Consider the following 14,481-nt stretch of genomic DNA (forward strand, 5'->3'; position numbering starts at 1 on the left):
TCTAATGAACTGGCGGCTGAAGTTACTGTTCTTGAGGGTGAGCTGCAGCCACTTAGGATTGTAAGAAGATGTCTCCTGCTCTTTATCCCAGCCCAGGGTTGGTTCTTTGAAGTACATCCCTGATGCTTTTCTTGAAGGCCCAAAAGATCTTGACTGAGCTTCTAGTTCTTTATCTGGCCCTGTACAAGGAAGTGAGTGCTCTGCAGCTTCTGGAGTAGATAGCTTATGGAGTGCCCTATGTTTTGCCTTGGTTCCACTTCAATCATTCTTATCTAAGTTGCTAGAGACAGCATTTTCAATCACAGCCCTCCATCCCTCTCATACAGTCACACCCAAAACAACAGGATTATGTTATCTCTCCAAGTTGGAATGTTCTGGTTGGGTGGCTGTTTCTGGGATGGTTTATGGGCACAGCAGTCCTTTATTGTTTGTTAAGTGGCTAAGTTTTATAAGTCATGTTCTGGGAAGGGATTAGGGATGCTTTTCTGACCTTTATGAAAAGGATTTAGAAAAATCTCAAGAATGGAGAGGGAGAAAAAACTGAGAAATAAACATGCTTTAGGGGAAGAGGAAGACAAAATATATTCCCACTTGCCTCATAATTCTTTAATTACTAAAAAAGAAGAAAATTTGACTTTGAAAATTTTGAAATTGAAAATTCTTCATATTCACAAATTCTTCCAACAGATACTGTGAAAATTGCCTTTTCTAGGATTACAGATTAATTGGCCATACTTTCTTGTGATCAAAATTCCAATTTTGATTTTCTCATCGAGCTAACATCTCATGCCTTATTACTCTACACATTTGTCTAAAATCTTGATTGTCGTTTCTGAAGGGTTGCTTCTGTTCTCAGTTTCTTCACCACCACAATGCACAGTGGCTAAAGTAATGGTAGCAGGAACAGCTAACATATTGGGTACTTATAATATGTTGGTGCCATACATAGTCTAAGCTTTCATATATGACTGCATATTTGGTAGGTGCTATTGTTAGCTTCATTTAGTGTTGTGCTGTGTCTGAGAAGTATCTTGTTGATGGTAATCCCCAAACTGTCAAAGCAAAGCCATGTAGATGTAAGAGAAAAGAGATCGACTGTAGACAGTCAATATTTACATGATAGGAATGTTCTAAGAAAGAGAAAATCGTTGATAAGAACCGTGGTGTCCACTCCAGGCCTATCCTTTTCACCATCACTTACTGCTGTCTGCTTTTGGTAGTATTTGTAACTTTAAAAAATCAATACGGATCTTCAAACATGTTATACTCATTAGCTACACCTTCATAGCAACTCTTGCAAGGAGATGGCTACTCCATTTCAGCAGATGTACAAACTGAGGTGTTGCGAATTTACATAACTTGAAAATTCACACCTTCCTAAACAATTGCAGGGCTGGGATTCAACTCCATGTAGGGTTAACTGTAAAGCTCATGTGTTAGCCCTCAATGTGAGTCTTGCTGCACTGATGGACTCTGCTTTTCATACTAAGGCATGAAATGTGTGGGCTGGGACCGTCGTGCAGAGTGTCCGTGATGCTGACTTGCTTTGTGGTCATTCCTTAGGAAATTAGGATCTCTACATGTGCTTGCCTTTCTGATGCTATCTTCAAAATATGGCTTTTTTTTTTATTGTTTAACATCTAATCCCTGATTTTTTTTATTAGGTATTTTCTTCATTTACATTTCTAATGCTATCCCAAAAGTCCCCCATACCCTCCCGCCCACGCCCCCACCCACCCACTCCCACTTCATGGCCCTGGCGTTCCCCTGTATTGAGGCATATAAAGTTTGCAAAACCAATGGGCCTCTCTTTCCACTGATGGCCGACTAGGCCATCTTCTGATACATATGCAGCTAGAGACACGAGCTCCGGGGTACTGGTTAGTTCATNATGTTGNTCCACCTATAGGGTTGCAGACCCCTTNAGCTCCTTGGGTACTTTCTCTAGCTCCTCCATTGGGGGCCCTGTGATCCATCCAATAGCTGACTGTGAGCATCTACTTCTGTGTTTGCTAGACCCCAGCATAGTCTCACAAGAGACAGCTATATCAGGGTCCTTTCAGCAAAATCTTGCTAGTGTATGCAATGGTGTCAGCGTTTGGAGGCTGATTACGGGATGGATCCTGGGTATGGCAGTCTCTAGATGGTCCATCGTTTCATCTCAGTTCCAAACTTTGTCTCTGTAACTCCTTCCATGGGTACTCGTATAGTGACAGACAAGTAGACCAATGGAATAGAATTGAAGACCCAGAAATGAACCCACACACCTATGGTCACTTGATCTTTGACAAGGGAGCTAAAACCATCCAGTGGAAAAAAGACAGCATTTTCAACAAATGGTGCTGGCACAACTGGCGGTTATCATGTAGAAGAATGTGAATTGATCCATTCCTATCTCCTTGTACTAAAGTCAAATCTAAGTGGATCAAGGAACTCCACATAGAACCAGATACAGTGAAACTTATAGAGGAGAAAGTGGGGAAAGCCTCAAAGATATGGGCACAGGGGAAAATTCCTGAATAGAACAGCAATGGCTTGTGCTGTAAGATCGAGAATTGACAAATGGGACCTCATAAAAGCTTCTGTAAGGCAAAAGACACTATCAATAAGACAAAAAGGCCACCAACAGATTGGGAAAGGATCTTCACCAATCCTAAATCAGATAGGGGACTAATATCCAATATATATATATAAAGAACTCAAGAAGGTGGACTCCAGAAAATCAAATAACCCCATTAAAAAATGGGGCTCAGAGCTAAACAAAGAATTCTCACCTGAGGAATACCGAATGGCAGAGAAGCACCTGAAAAAATGTTCAGCATCCTTAATCATCAGGGAAATGCAAATCAAAACAACCCTGAGATTCCACCTCACACCAGTCAGAATGGCTAAGATCAAAAATGAAGGTGACAGCAGATGCTGGCGAGGATGTGGAGAAAGAGGAACACTCCTCTATTGTTGGTGGGATTGCAGGCTTGTACAACCACTCTGGAAATCAGTCTGGCGGTTCCTCAGAAAATTGGACATAGTACTACCAGAGGATCCCGTAATACCTCTCCTGGGAATATATCCAGAAGATGTTCCAAATGGTAAGAAGGACACATGCTCCACTATGTTCATAGCAGCCTTATTTATAATAGCCAGAAGCTGGAAAGAACCCAGATGTCCCTCAACAGAGGAATGGATACAGAAAATGTGGTACATTTACACAATGGAGTANTACTCAGCTATTAAAAAGAATGAATTTANNAAATTCCTAGNCAAATGGATGGACCTGGAGGGCATCATCCTGAGTGAGGTAACCCAATCACAAAAGAACTCACATGATATGTACTCACTGATAAGTGGATATTATCCCAGAAACATAGAATACCCAATATACAAGATACAATTTGCAAAACATATGAAACTCAAGAAGAACGAAGACCAAAGTGTGGACACGTTGCCCCTTCTTAGAATTGGGAACAAAATATGGCTTTTGATCTTCAATAAAATTATTTAATTTTGTCACAACAGGATTTGATATATAGCACTAATTTGATTTGAGATTTATCATATTTTTTCATCCATGTATTTGTTATATATGAAATATGTTCACTATTCCAAGGTCATTAGAAACTTCTTTTAAAAGCATTGTAAGAACTACTACAGTCTTTGGATCCACTTTCAAGATAGTTTATAGGCTATCTTGAGACTAAAGGTTAAAAACTTTAGTCTCAAAGCTTAAGATGGTATAGAGGGAAAGAATCCATATATCTGATTCATTATAATCCGTGCATTTCAATTTTAAAAGAGTCTCACCCCACCAATGAATGTGCCTGTGCTGAGTACACAGTACACTTAGAAGCATTTACATTTGTCATTTTTAGTTAATAATCCCTAGGATTTCAGAAGGCATCAAGGGTGGAGGACTTAACCTTCTAAGCCTCCGTGTCTTCTGTGGAAATGGAATCAAGGCTTAGAAAGTTCAGCAACTTGCTTAAGATGACACAGCGGGTGATTGGTTGGGGAAGTGTCCTTCATGCTTGGTATTGAGAACTATGAGGCCCAGAGGAGAGAGAGAGAAACTATTAGCTGTTTTGCAGAGCCTCGCTTGCTCTTCCTCAGTTTTTCTAGCCTTGGTCAATCTTATATAAATAGAAAGCTATGTATTCAGTGTCAGCTGAAACATGAGGTAAGAGCCAGTCCTGCTTCTCACAAAGCCAGTGTATGACCTATTATGGAAACTAATCATAGAGATAATAGAACATATATAGAAATACTTGATTATTAAAAACAGCATTTCTTAGGTTCACCTGAAAGCTGTAAACAGAAACATCTTTGAATTTTGACTCCTGATACAAAGACAAAGCATCCCTTTGGAGCCAGTGTTTGTTGCTTTTCTCATTGGTGTGAGAAAAATATTTGACAGAAACAGCTTAAGGGAGAAAAATGTATTTTGGCACACAGCTTCAGTCTGCCATGAGGGAAAGATGCAGTTGCTTGGTCCATAGAGGTCCATCTTTGCTGCTTCCACTTCTTACATCTGGGGAACCAAGAAGGAGAGAGTGTGGACTGCAAATGTGGCTGGGCTATCACTGTCAAAAGCCCCCCACTGGAGGCCTATGTCTAGGAAGTAGGTCCCTGTGCTAAAGGGTCTGAAGTCTCCCCTGGACAACACTAGCTAGAGACTTAGTGTTTAAACACATGAGCTTATGTGTAACACACGAAGTGTAACAGAGCCCCTCCAGCCTTGTAGCAATGCACAAACAGAAACACAGACCAAAGCTCTTTGGATATTTACACTATTAACTTTCTACTGGTGGGTCTAAATTTAAGGACATAAAGTCTCCTATAAGGAACAGCTGATTTTTTTTTAATTCAAAAATGTATAAAGGCAACAATTACATCAAGACAATTTACTGGTAACATGGAACCCATGGTAAATTACCATTGTTACCTGTCAGCTGGTAATCTACAAAGGGCGTACTCCAAAACAGTGCATGATTCTAATGTAGAAGGAATGCTTTCATTTCAACAGATTGAAAACAGAAGCTATGAAGAAATCTTTCTGTGTTGAGACTTCAGCTAACAAGCTTTATACTGGTCCTTTCATAGTCAGGCTGTTCATTGTCCAAGCCTTTGTAACCAACTCACACTAGTTTCAGTGAAATGGACACTGGACACCCTGTGTTTATCCTTAGTTTGTTTTCTGTTTGCCTTTGAAGAAACCGGGAACAGAAGATATTTGAGGAGTCAGAGGAACCAATGAGTAAGACCCATATTCTCATAATCAGCTTATTCTGACCTTCAAATGGTGCATTTCAGCCAAGCAGTAACACAAGTTTTAGGCATACACAATTTCCAAAACATTCACCACAATAGGCTGCTTTAGCAAATGAAGTTTTGAAGGGTTGTCAGTCCTTTTAGTGACTCGAAACCTAGTCCAGCTCTGTTTCCTGGACTAGCTGCTATGGAAATAATCAAGTATGTTAGGCAAGTGATTAAAGCGAATTTTAGTGTAAAAGATGGGCCAATGAAGCAGTCAGCTCTTTAGACAAGAAAATAATCATTACCACTGATATCATGAGCTGTGGCTTCCGGCTCATAAGCATGAATCACTGTGAAGCTTTGCTGAACTTTGGACCAGGTGCCCTCCTGATTCGGACACCAGAGGTCAGCCGCCAAGAAGTCTAGGCCTTTGAGATCACGAATGATAGACTGTCAGATGGTGGGGTATGTATGTAGTAAGCATGAGTTCTGATAATGGATGTCATTTCAACAAGGGCTGCATGCATGAGGAACTTCTGTCTCTGATGATGGAGAAGACTGTTCATAAGTACATACATCTGTAATGCACATAGTTGGCACACTCACAAACCCCTTAAATTTATGTTGGCTTTGGTAATCCTTATTGCCCAGTTATCATAATTTACCAAGGTAACATTCCTCCCCAGCCAGCCATTACCATCACTGAAACTGCCGTGTTTGGCTCCAAAGCACCAGCCACAGAAGGGCCCTTTGACAGAACTTCTGGGGTAATCTAGTCCAAAAGTTGCAAATCACATCTGGTGTTTGGCTTTGCAGCATAAGATGAATTTTTCTGGGTGTAGCTGAACGCATGTTCCTTGCTCTTCCCCCTGCCCAAAATTACTAAGGCCATGTAGAATTTCCCGATTGAATCATTGAAATCCCAGATGGCACATTTTTTTGAGTTTTTTTGTATATCAATCCTTTTTATTTCTTCAGTGAATTTTCCTCTTTGGTTGAAAGGGGACCTTGGATTAGCTTTCTTGGAGGTGGGGCAAAAAGACCTCACACTGCATGGAACTAGCAACAACAGAGCTTAAGGGTAGGTTTCGACATTGCTGTTGTTTCCCTCATATGATGACTAGGGGAAAGTGTGGGACATTTCCTGAGTGTATTCAGAAGGGTAAGAGCATCATGCAAAGGGCACTCATGGCATTTCACACTCCACCAATGGTTGTGAACGTGAGACAGGCAGCTGTCTTTGTTCTTTCGTTTTCTTATTTCTGCTTGTTTGGTTCATAGTTGCAGGAGAATCTGTGAGTACTGCCTTTGCTGGATGAACATGAATTTCAAGTGTGTCTGATAGAGCTGATGCCAGTTCGTTGCCCAAACAAGAAGAGAGACACAAGATACCAAGTCTACATTGCTTGGAGCCAGACGTGTTTTATATTTGGAGGCTTCTATTTCAGAGTTTATAAGTTTTGAGTAATTGAGTGTTCCTAATCCGAAAATTTCTACAATCCAAAGCTTTTTGAATTGAGCTTAACAGTTTCGGACTTTGGAGCATAGATGTTCAACCTGGAGTTGGTACTAGATTGCAGAGTGTGATTAAGATAACTGTTTCAAATTATTTTATCAAGGATGTATTAAAACATATCATAAAAATATTTTAGGTATATCTTGATTCAGGGCTTAATGTGACCTATTTTGTGTAACTTTGTTTCTACTCTAGAATAGAAAGATGTTATACGTGTGTGTGTGTGTGTGTGTGTGTGTGTGTGTGTGTGTGTGTGTGTGTGTGCGCGCGTGCGTGCGCATGCACCATAAATGATATATTTCATGAAGGTGAATCAGTACTTGGTGCATTTATTTTAGACATACCACAAGCTGTGTAGAGAAATAATGTCTTTGAGAACAAGCTCTGTGTCCTGTTTTTCTTGGGCCCCTCTATAATGGAGTAGTCATTTGGAACATCTGTTGTTAGTGAATGAATCAGAAATGGAAATGTCATTATGGGCTAGTATCATTTGTGAGGTAGCTTGGGGGTTATTTATCTGCAAGATTCTACCCTTCAAAGCTTTTTAGAACCATAGATATGAGACTTGACCTCTGCTTGATCTGTCTCATGCATAAGAACAGTAATGTTCTATTAAACCACATCGTGATCATTATCGTTGGTAGATGAACAAAAGAAAATGAGATCAAAGAGATTGGCCTCTTAAATTGTTTTATCTTATCTGGAGTTTAGTTCCATGAATTCTTCTTCAAGATTATTGCATTGAATTTTTGTTCTTATGAGCCCTTTATAACTTTGGAAAATTCAAGTCATTCCCCCTAAAATGACCTTCTTTTACCAGTGTTCCAGGAAAGAGTCTAGGAGTAGCCAGAAGAGGTGCGGCTAGTCTTCCTTGTTTCAGAAGGAAGGCTCATCTTTGCTTCATCCTTGTCTCCGTTTTCGCTCTTTTTTTCCACTATACCCATTTACTTTCCACCGTTATTTCAATCAGGCATCTTGATGAGAACACTAGCAAGTTGCTATACTTCCTGTTGGAATACTAGAGGCAAAGATAGTTGCAAGAAACACATCTTGAGAAATAACTCACTCATGGTTTTCTCTTAAAACGCCCATTAACACTGATTACTTTTGTCTTTCAGGAGATAAATTAGATGTAGATATTGTTATCAAATGATGCTAATATCAAGAAATTTGAGATATGGATATGTTAATTTAGATTTTACTTAGCAGATACTGACTACCAAGCATATTTCAGACATTGCTTTTGTGTTGTGGTTACAAAGAGCTTAAGATACACAGCACTTACTTTCTATAGAACACCAATTGAAGTAAATATGGGAAGAAACACTGGAAGAGATAAGGACTATGATAGTAGGTTTTAACTGAAGACGGCTGTACTACTTCATCTAGCAAGGGGAAGTGAGGAGATCATTCTTGGAGGAGGTGGTATCTGAACTGATATGGACAGTGAATGTACTTGTATTGAAATTTTAGAGCATATGGTAACACATGGAAGCTGCCAGGGTAGGGAGGCATGGCCAGTATGCCTTGTATGAGAATTTCTAATTTTTCATATTGTAGAGGGATAGACAAGGGGCATAGCAAATGGCAGAAGATACATGCAGTGAAATACACAAGAAACAGAACTGAACAGCTTTGAGTCAGGCTGGGATTTTGTTCAAAAGTCAATCTCAAAGGAAACTTCCATCTGCCCTCATTGTGTAAAGAATAGAAAAATGGGCTCACACTCTGCCCTTGCTTGACTTGAGGTTAGTCGAATAGGAATCACCCCTATAGGTTCATATATTTCAATACTTGCCTCATAGTGTGTGGCACTTAAAAGGTGTGGCCTCGTTTGTCACTGTAGGACGGGTTATGAGGTTTCTTATGCTCAAGCTCTACCCTGTGTGGCACACAGTCTAGTTCTGCTGCCTGTGGATCAAGATGTAGAAAACTGAGCTCCTGCGTCATGTGTGCCTGCACATCACCATCTTCTGCCGTGATGATAATGGACTGAATCTCTGAAATTATAAACCAGCCCCGATTAAATATTTTCCTTTATAAGAGTTGCTATAGTCATGGTGTCTCTTCACAGCAATAAAACCTAAACTAACATAGAAAATTAACATTTTTTCCAAAGCTCTCGGACATGAGAGTGAAATCCTCTTAACAAGAAGTGACTCTCTGATACTACAGTTGAGCACCATTTGATCCCCAGGGGCAATTGGAGGCCGTTGCAAACATCAATTGAAGTCTCTGGGAAGTGGGATTTGTTTCTTGTTTAGATAAGTGACAGCCCCAGTATAGATAGTCTCTAATGTCTTCCAGGTGAGCAGATCTTCCTATTATTAGCTACTGGACATTTGCTCTCTGTTGTTCTCCCAACCATAGCAAACTGCCTATAAAGACAGTTGCAACTGTAGATATGCCTTCAGAAAGTGTACCTAAGACACAGGGAGGCTGCTTGGCCACAGACCATTAACACCTATCTGGTTTTGCTAGGCCATATGACAAAATAAGGATAAGCATGGGTCAGGGAGAGAACAGGTAAACACCCCAAAGGCTGAACTTGTGACAATGGACTGCATGCTGTGAATGCATAGGGAGCTATGGGAGTTCTGTTTGCTCACCAAGCCCTCTGATACACCAGTGCCCTGCTGCCACTCTAGGTACTGCAAACGAGTCAGAAGGTCAGGTCTTAAATGGAGATGCTTAATCAAAGTTAAAGAAAGGAGCGGAGCGTTGGACACAGAAGTGTCCCTTGAACTTAAAAGAAACAGTAGTCAAAAGCCAAAGTCACAGGCTGTTTCTTTAATTCAGAGGAAAGATAAATGTAGACTCACAAATGGAAATTCATTGAACATAACTGACCTGATGTTGATGGATTTGGGGTAGGGTACAGGAAAATATTTTAGAAAGTTTGGGTGACTGATGAAATTATACTTACCTCCAATGGAAATGCAAAGGAAAAACAAACAATTAAAGCATATGAAAACATCAGAATGGCAGATCTGCAGGCATGACTCGGAGAGTAAGAGCCCTTGCTCTCAGAACAGAAGACCTTGCATTTGGATCCCATCACCTATGTCAAAAGCCAGACAGTGATATGGAGGGCTAGCAGAAAGATCAATGGCACTAGATGGCCACGGAATCTCTAGATTTAGTAAGAGATCCCATCTCAAAGGAGTTAGATAAAACAGTATTCACAATGTCTTCCTTTTGGCTCTTGTGGATGCCCATGGTACATGCATATACATCACGTACACATATATTACACACACACACACACACACACAGGAAAAGAAAGAAAAAGAATGAAAATACCAGATGTCAAGTAACTGTGTACCTATAAGTAAGACATATACCAGTGTGGTGATATTTAGGATAGTAAGGCTCTAAGGGAAGAAAAAGCCTGGGTACTTAATGTTTAAAGTTATGGTCTATGTAAAACAGTGAATAAAGTATAAGATAATATGAGAGGGGAAAGAAAATCAGATATGACAACTGGTAGTTTGGGGATATTGCCTTTCTGCCCCCCCTCTCTTAATTGGGTCTTAACTGTTTAGTTCAGGCTTGTCTTGACCTTGAGGCCCTCTGTCTCTCCTTCCCACAGTGGTTATGTGTGCCTTTCTGCCTGTCTGGACCTACATTTCATTTTAAATTTTAAAAAGAAATACTTGGGCAGAATAACCATAGAAGCACTAGGATGTTATCTCTGTCTTTGCCTTTATTTCATATCAGTACTGTTTGGAGAAGAAAGTATTGCATTAAATGTTAGTAGGAAATCACAACTGCTTGTTGGTCATTTTCTGAGAAGTACAGCAAAGAAATAAATCCCAGTAAAATTCTAGAAATCATAATTATGTGTTTTATGAGCATTTAGCAGAGATAGAGGTGACTGAAATTCCAGGATGTGTACTCTGGAGAATTTTTTAGCAAATAAACACAAATGAGATAGTGGCTGTGAAAATATTTATAGTATATACAATAGTCTTAAAATGTTTATCTTATTAGTTTAAGTGGCCAGTTTCTTTCATGTTTCTAAATTGGAGGAGTGCCATAGACCTGATTATATCTTGAAACAAAACATTTGCTAATGTTTTAAATGTTGTTATTATAGTTAACATGGAGCAATGTGTGTGTATATATAATATATATAATATATATACATATATATAAAATCACTGCAGCCAGTTGCAAATAATTATGATCTCTAGAAGCATGATCCCCAGATTTCCTCCTTGGTACTACCATTATCAATTTTTGTTGTTGTTGATATTTTTTGACAAGATTTTTCTGTGTAGCTAGGATGACCTGAAACTCAAAATCCTTCTACCTCAGCTTCCAAAGTACAGATTATAGGCATGCATCCTAGACCCCTCTGCCGATATTTTTAAATTACAGACAAGCTGGTACAGTTATAGATCATGTGAGACTATTTATATTTATTCCAGCTGTGATATTGGCATTATTTCTTCATTCCATTTAAAAATAACTTATAATAATGATAATAATAATAATAACAATAATAATAATAAAACTGTGTTATTCTGAGGATGAAATAATACCAAGGCTTTCTCCTTAGCAAGCTCTCAATAACCGTTTGCAGTAACGTTGATGGAGGTAGTGGTGTGGAGATAAAGGTGTACTTACGAAATGCACAGATGGGGTAAAGCTATGGGTGGCAGCTTGAATCAGAAAGATGACTAAGAAGCTGGATGGCTATGGGGAAAGCAGTAAAATTGATGCTAGAGAATTAGTAAGATCGAGAATAGAGTGGAGCCACATGTGAAATCCTGCCTGGATGTTTTCAAACTTTCAGAACATTTTCATGGCCTTTGTGGAAGAGGGAAGAAAATCAAATTTTAGCTGAAATCAATTTGAAGACTTCCTGGGGATTAATTTGGTTGACCACACCATTATGGGAACAAATGGGTGCTCAGTGGTAGGCCTGGCTGGTGCTCAGGGGATGCTAGTGGTGGTGGCTCTGGTACAACACATGTCCCTAGAGCTCCTCCTGGGCGTGTTTGGGGTGCCGTGAAGCTTGCTGCGATCCCAAGTCTCACTTTAAACCATACATTGCTCAGCAACCCAACTAGGTGAAACGTTCTGTAGGTTCTGTCATTTCAGACATTAGAGACTTTACCATGGGAAACTGGGAAAAAAGAGACATTTTAACTACTTTAATGTTTGTAGGACTGACTTGGGAAATAATTTGATCCTGTCTTGTCATAGAAGGCAAGTGGGTTTTAGGTTCTTATAGAGAAATGAAGACTGTGGCAAGTGATTGAAGGTCAATAAAAATGTGAGGAAGGTCATACTGTAAGAAAAGTGTCCTTGTCTCAGGTCTTAATTATAATATCACACCACCCCTGTGTGTGCGTGTGTGTGTGTGTGTGNGTGTGTGTGTGTGTGTGTGCGTGCGTGCGTGCGTGCGTGCGTGCGTGTGTGTGTGTGTGTGTGTGTGTGTGTGTGTGTGATTAGATTGAGCCAAGTCCTGGTGCGTGCTAACTGTATTATCTATCACTGAATTATACCCCAACCCAAATTCCAATTCTTAAGAGGAGTTTATGGTGATTGTTGCATAATGTCTCTTGTAAAAGGAAGAAAAGGGCAAACTTCACATATGAACACACATGGGGAAAATGTCTTCCCCTTTCAGAAAAGGACATATAAGAACACAAGTGTTGGTTTTAACAAATATAAGTGATTATTGAGGTATAAATTACACAGTCATATACATATCTTATACATGTCTTATAGATAGTGGAGAATGGCTTTTTACTTAGATATATGCCTGTATGACCCATCTAGGGTGAAACAAAGATGTTGTAGCACCATTCAGTGAAGTTAATTATCCACCCTTTATCTCAGCCATTTTCAGTCACACTCCCAAGAGGAAGGAATATATTTTTAAGATTTTTATTTTATTTATTTATTATTATAAGTAAATGCCCTGTAGCTGTCTTCAGATACACCAGAAGAGGGCGTCAGATTCCATTACAGGTGGTTGTAAGCCACCATGTGGTTGCTGGGATTTGAACTCAGGACTTTTGGAAGAGCAGTCAGTGCTCTTACCCACCTAGCCATCTCATCTGCCCCGAAAGGAATATTTTTAAAGTGTACATAAGAAGCACAGTCCCAGGGTCCTTCGTTAGAGTAGACTAAAGCTGGAAAGTGATCCAAATGTCCAGTAATAAGAGAGTAAGTGTCTCGTGTATACACACAGTGAGGAGTCCTCAGACATGAAAAGAAATGAAAATTCTGTGCTACTAAATGGATAGACTTCAGAAATACTGCAGGCTTCCTTCTGTATGACATCCAAGACTGTGACTTTTAATGAGAGACTTTGATAACAGTTTGATTTTGCATATAAACACACATGGGGAAATGACTTCCCCTTTCAGAGTAGGACTTATGGAAACACAAGTTGAAGAAAAATTAGGCAAATACCAGCAGTTCATGTTGGCTAATGAGAAATACAGTTAGCAGGCTTTTTTCCTATAGGAAGTAATAGGGTGAATTGTGTGGTTTTGTACTTACCCTTTCCTTTCATAGTAATACCACATCACTCCCGTGTGTGTGTGTGTGTGTGTGTGTGTGTGTGCGCGTTCGTGTGCGTGTGTGTGTTTAGATTGAGCCCAAGGCCTTGTGTATGCTAACTGTATGATCTACCACTGAATTATACCCCAACCCAAATTCTAATTCCTAAGAAGACTTTATGGTAATTATTGCCTAATTCCTCTTTTAAAGGGCGGAAAGCCACTGTAGAGTTAATCTGTCATTACAAAACAAACTAAATATTCTATATACAATTACATTTTAGATACTTCCAAAGAATGAAAGTTCCTGGCAGTATGAGCAAGCAGATAACTTGTTACTCTCTGCTTACAACTTCTGATATTAACATTTGCTGTGACAAATTTCATTTGTTTATCTTGTCATTTTATCCTTTTCCACAGTGACAAAGCATGAAATCACAGGGCAAGCCCAAGTCCAGGAAATAGACCTGTAGCTACCATGTGCAGGAAGGACAGGGTGGGAACAAGCATAAAGGGCCAGTGACTGGGTTTTCTATGCCATGGAGCAGTTCTTTATCTTGGTGGGTGGTGGTGTTACATGAATCTGGATAATACAGGTGCATTCTCAAATCACGTCAGCCATGTCAGCTACAGCTTTGTTGTTGTTGGACTATGGTTATGTGGAATATGAGTTTAGGGAATTCAGAAATCTTTGTGCTGTTTTCACATTTTTCTGTACTCCTAAAATTAGCAAAAATCATTTCAAAAAGCACAATAGGCAGCAGTTATGAAGTCTGAGCTTTGAGAGGGGCCAGGAATCAGAGCGGTAGGGATAGAATGCAAGAGGCCTATAAGAAATTAAATTTACTCCTACAGTTTCTTAAAAATGAGCCCAAAATATCAGCTTCTGCCTATTATTTGGATAATATTAGCAAAAATATGTTAATGAGATGATATCCTGCAGCAGACACGATGCAAAAGGAGCATTCCGTCTGTGGAGTCCCATGCTTCTGCTAGGTGTGCAGACTGACAGTGCCTGTTGCCTCTGTCTGCTAGCCTGCCTGCCTGCCTGCCTGCCTGCCTGCCTGCCTGCCTGCCTGCCTGTGTCTGACTCCACCAGCGTATTCACTGATGAACCTGCTTCACACAGTTTTGAACTACAGAATCCCCCTTTAAAATTTTGGCTTTTACATAACAAGCTATGGAAAGAGAAAA

At 39.8% G+C, this 14,481-nt stretch overlaps 1 protein-coding gene across 5 annotated transcripts in view; it reads left to right on the forward strand.

The window, feature by feature from the left end:
• St7 (suppression of tumorigenicity 7) overlaps positions 1-14,481 on the forward strand; it is a 239,930-nt gene that overhangs the window by 186,231 nt on the left and 39,218 nt on the right. The window lies entirely within an intron of this gene.

The sequence above is a fragment of the Mus caroli genome, chromosome 6, assembly GCF_900094665.2.
Source record: "Mus caroli chromosome 6, CAROLI_EIJ_v1.1, whole genome shotgun sequence".
Lineage (NCBI taxonomy): Eukaryota > Metazoa > Chordata > Mammalia > Rodentia > Muridae > Mus > Mus caroli.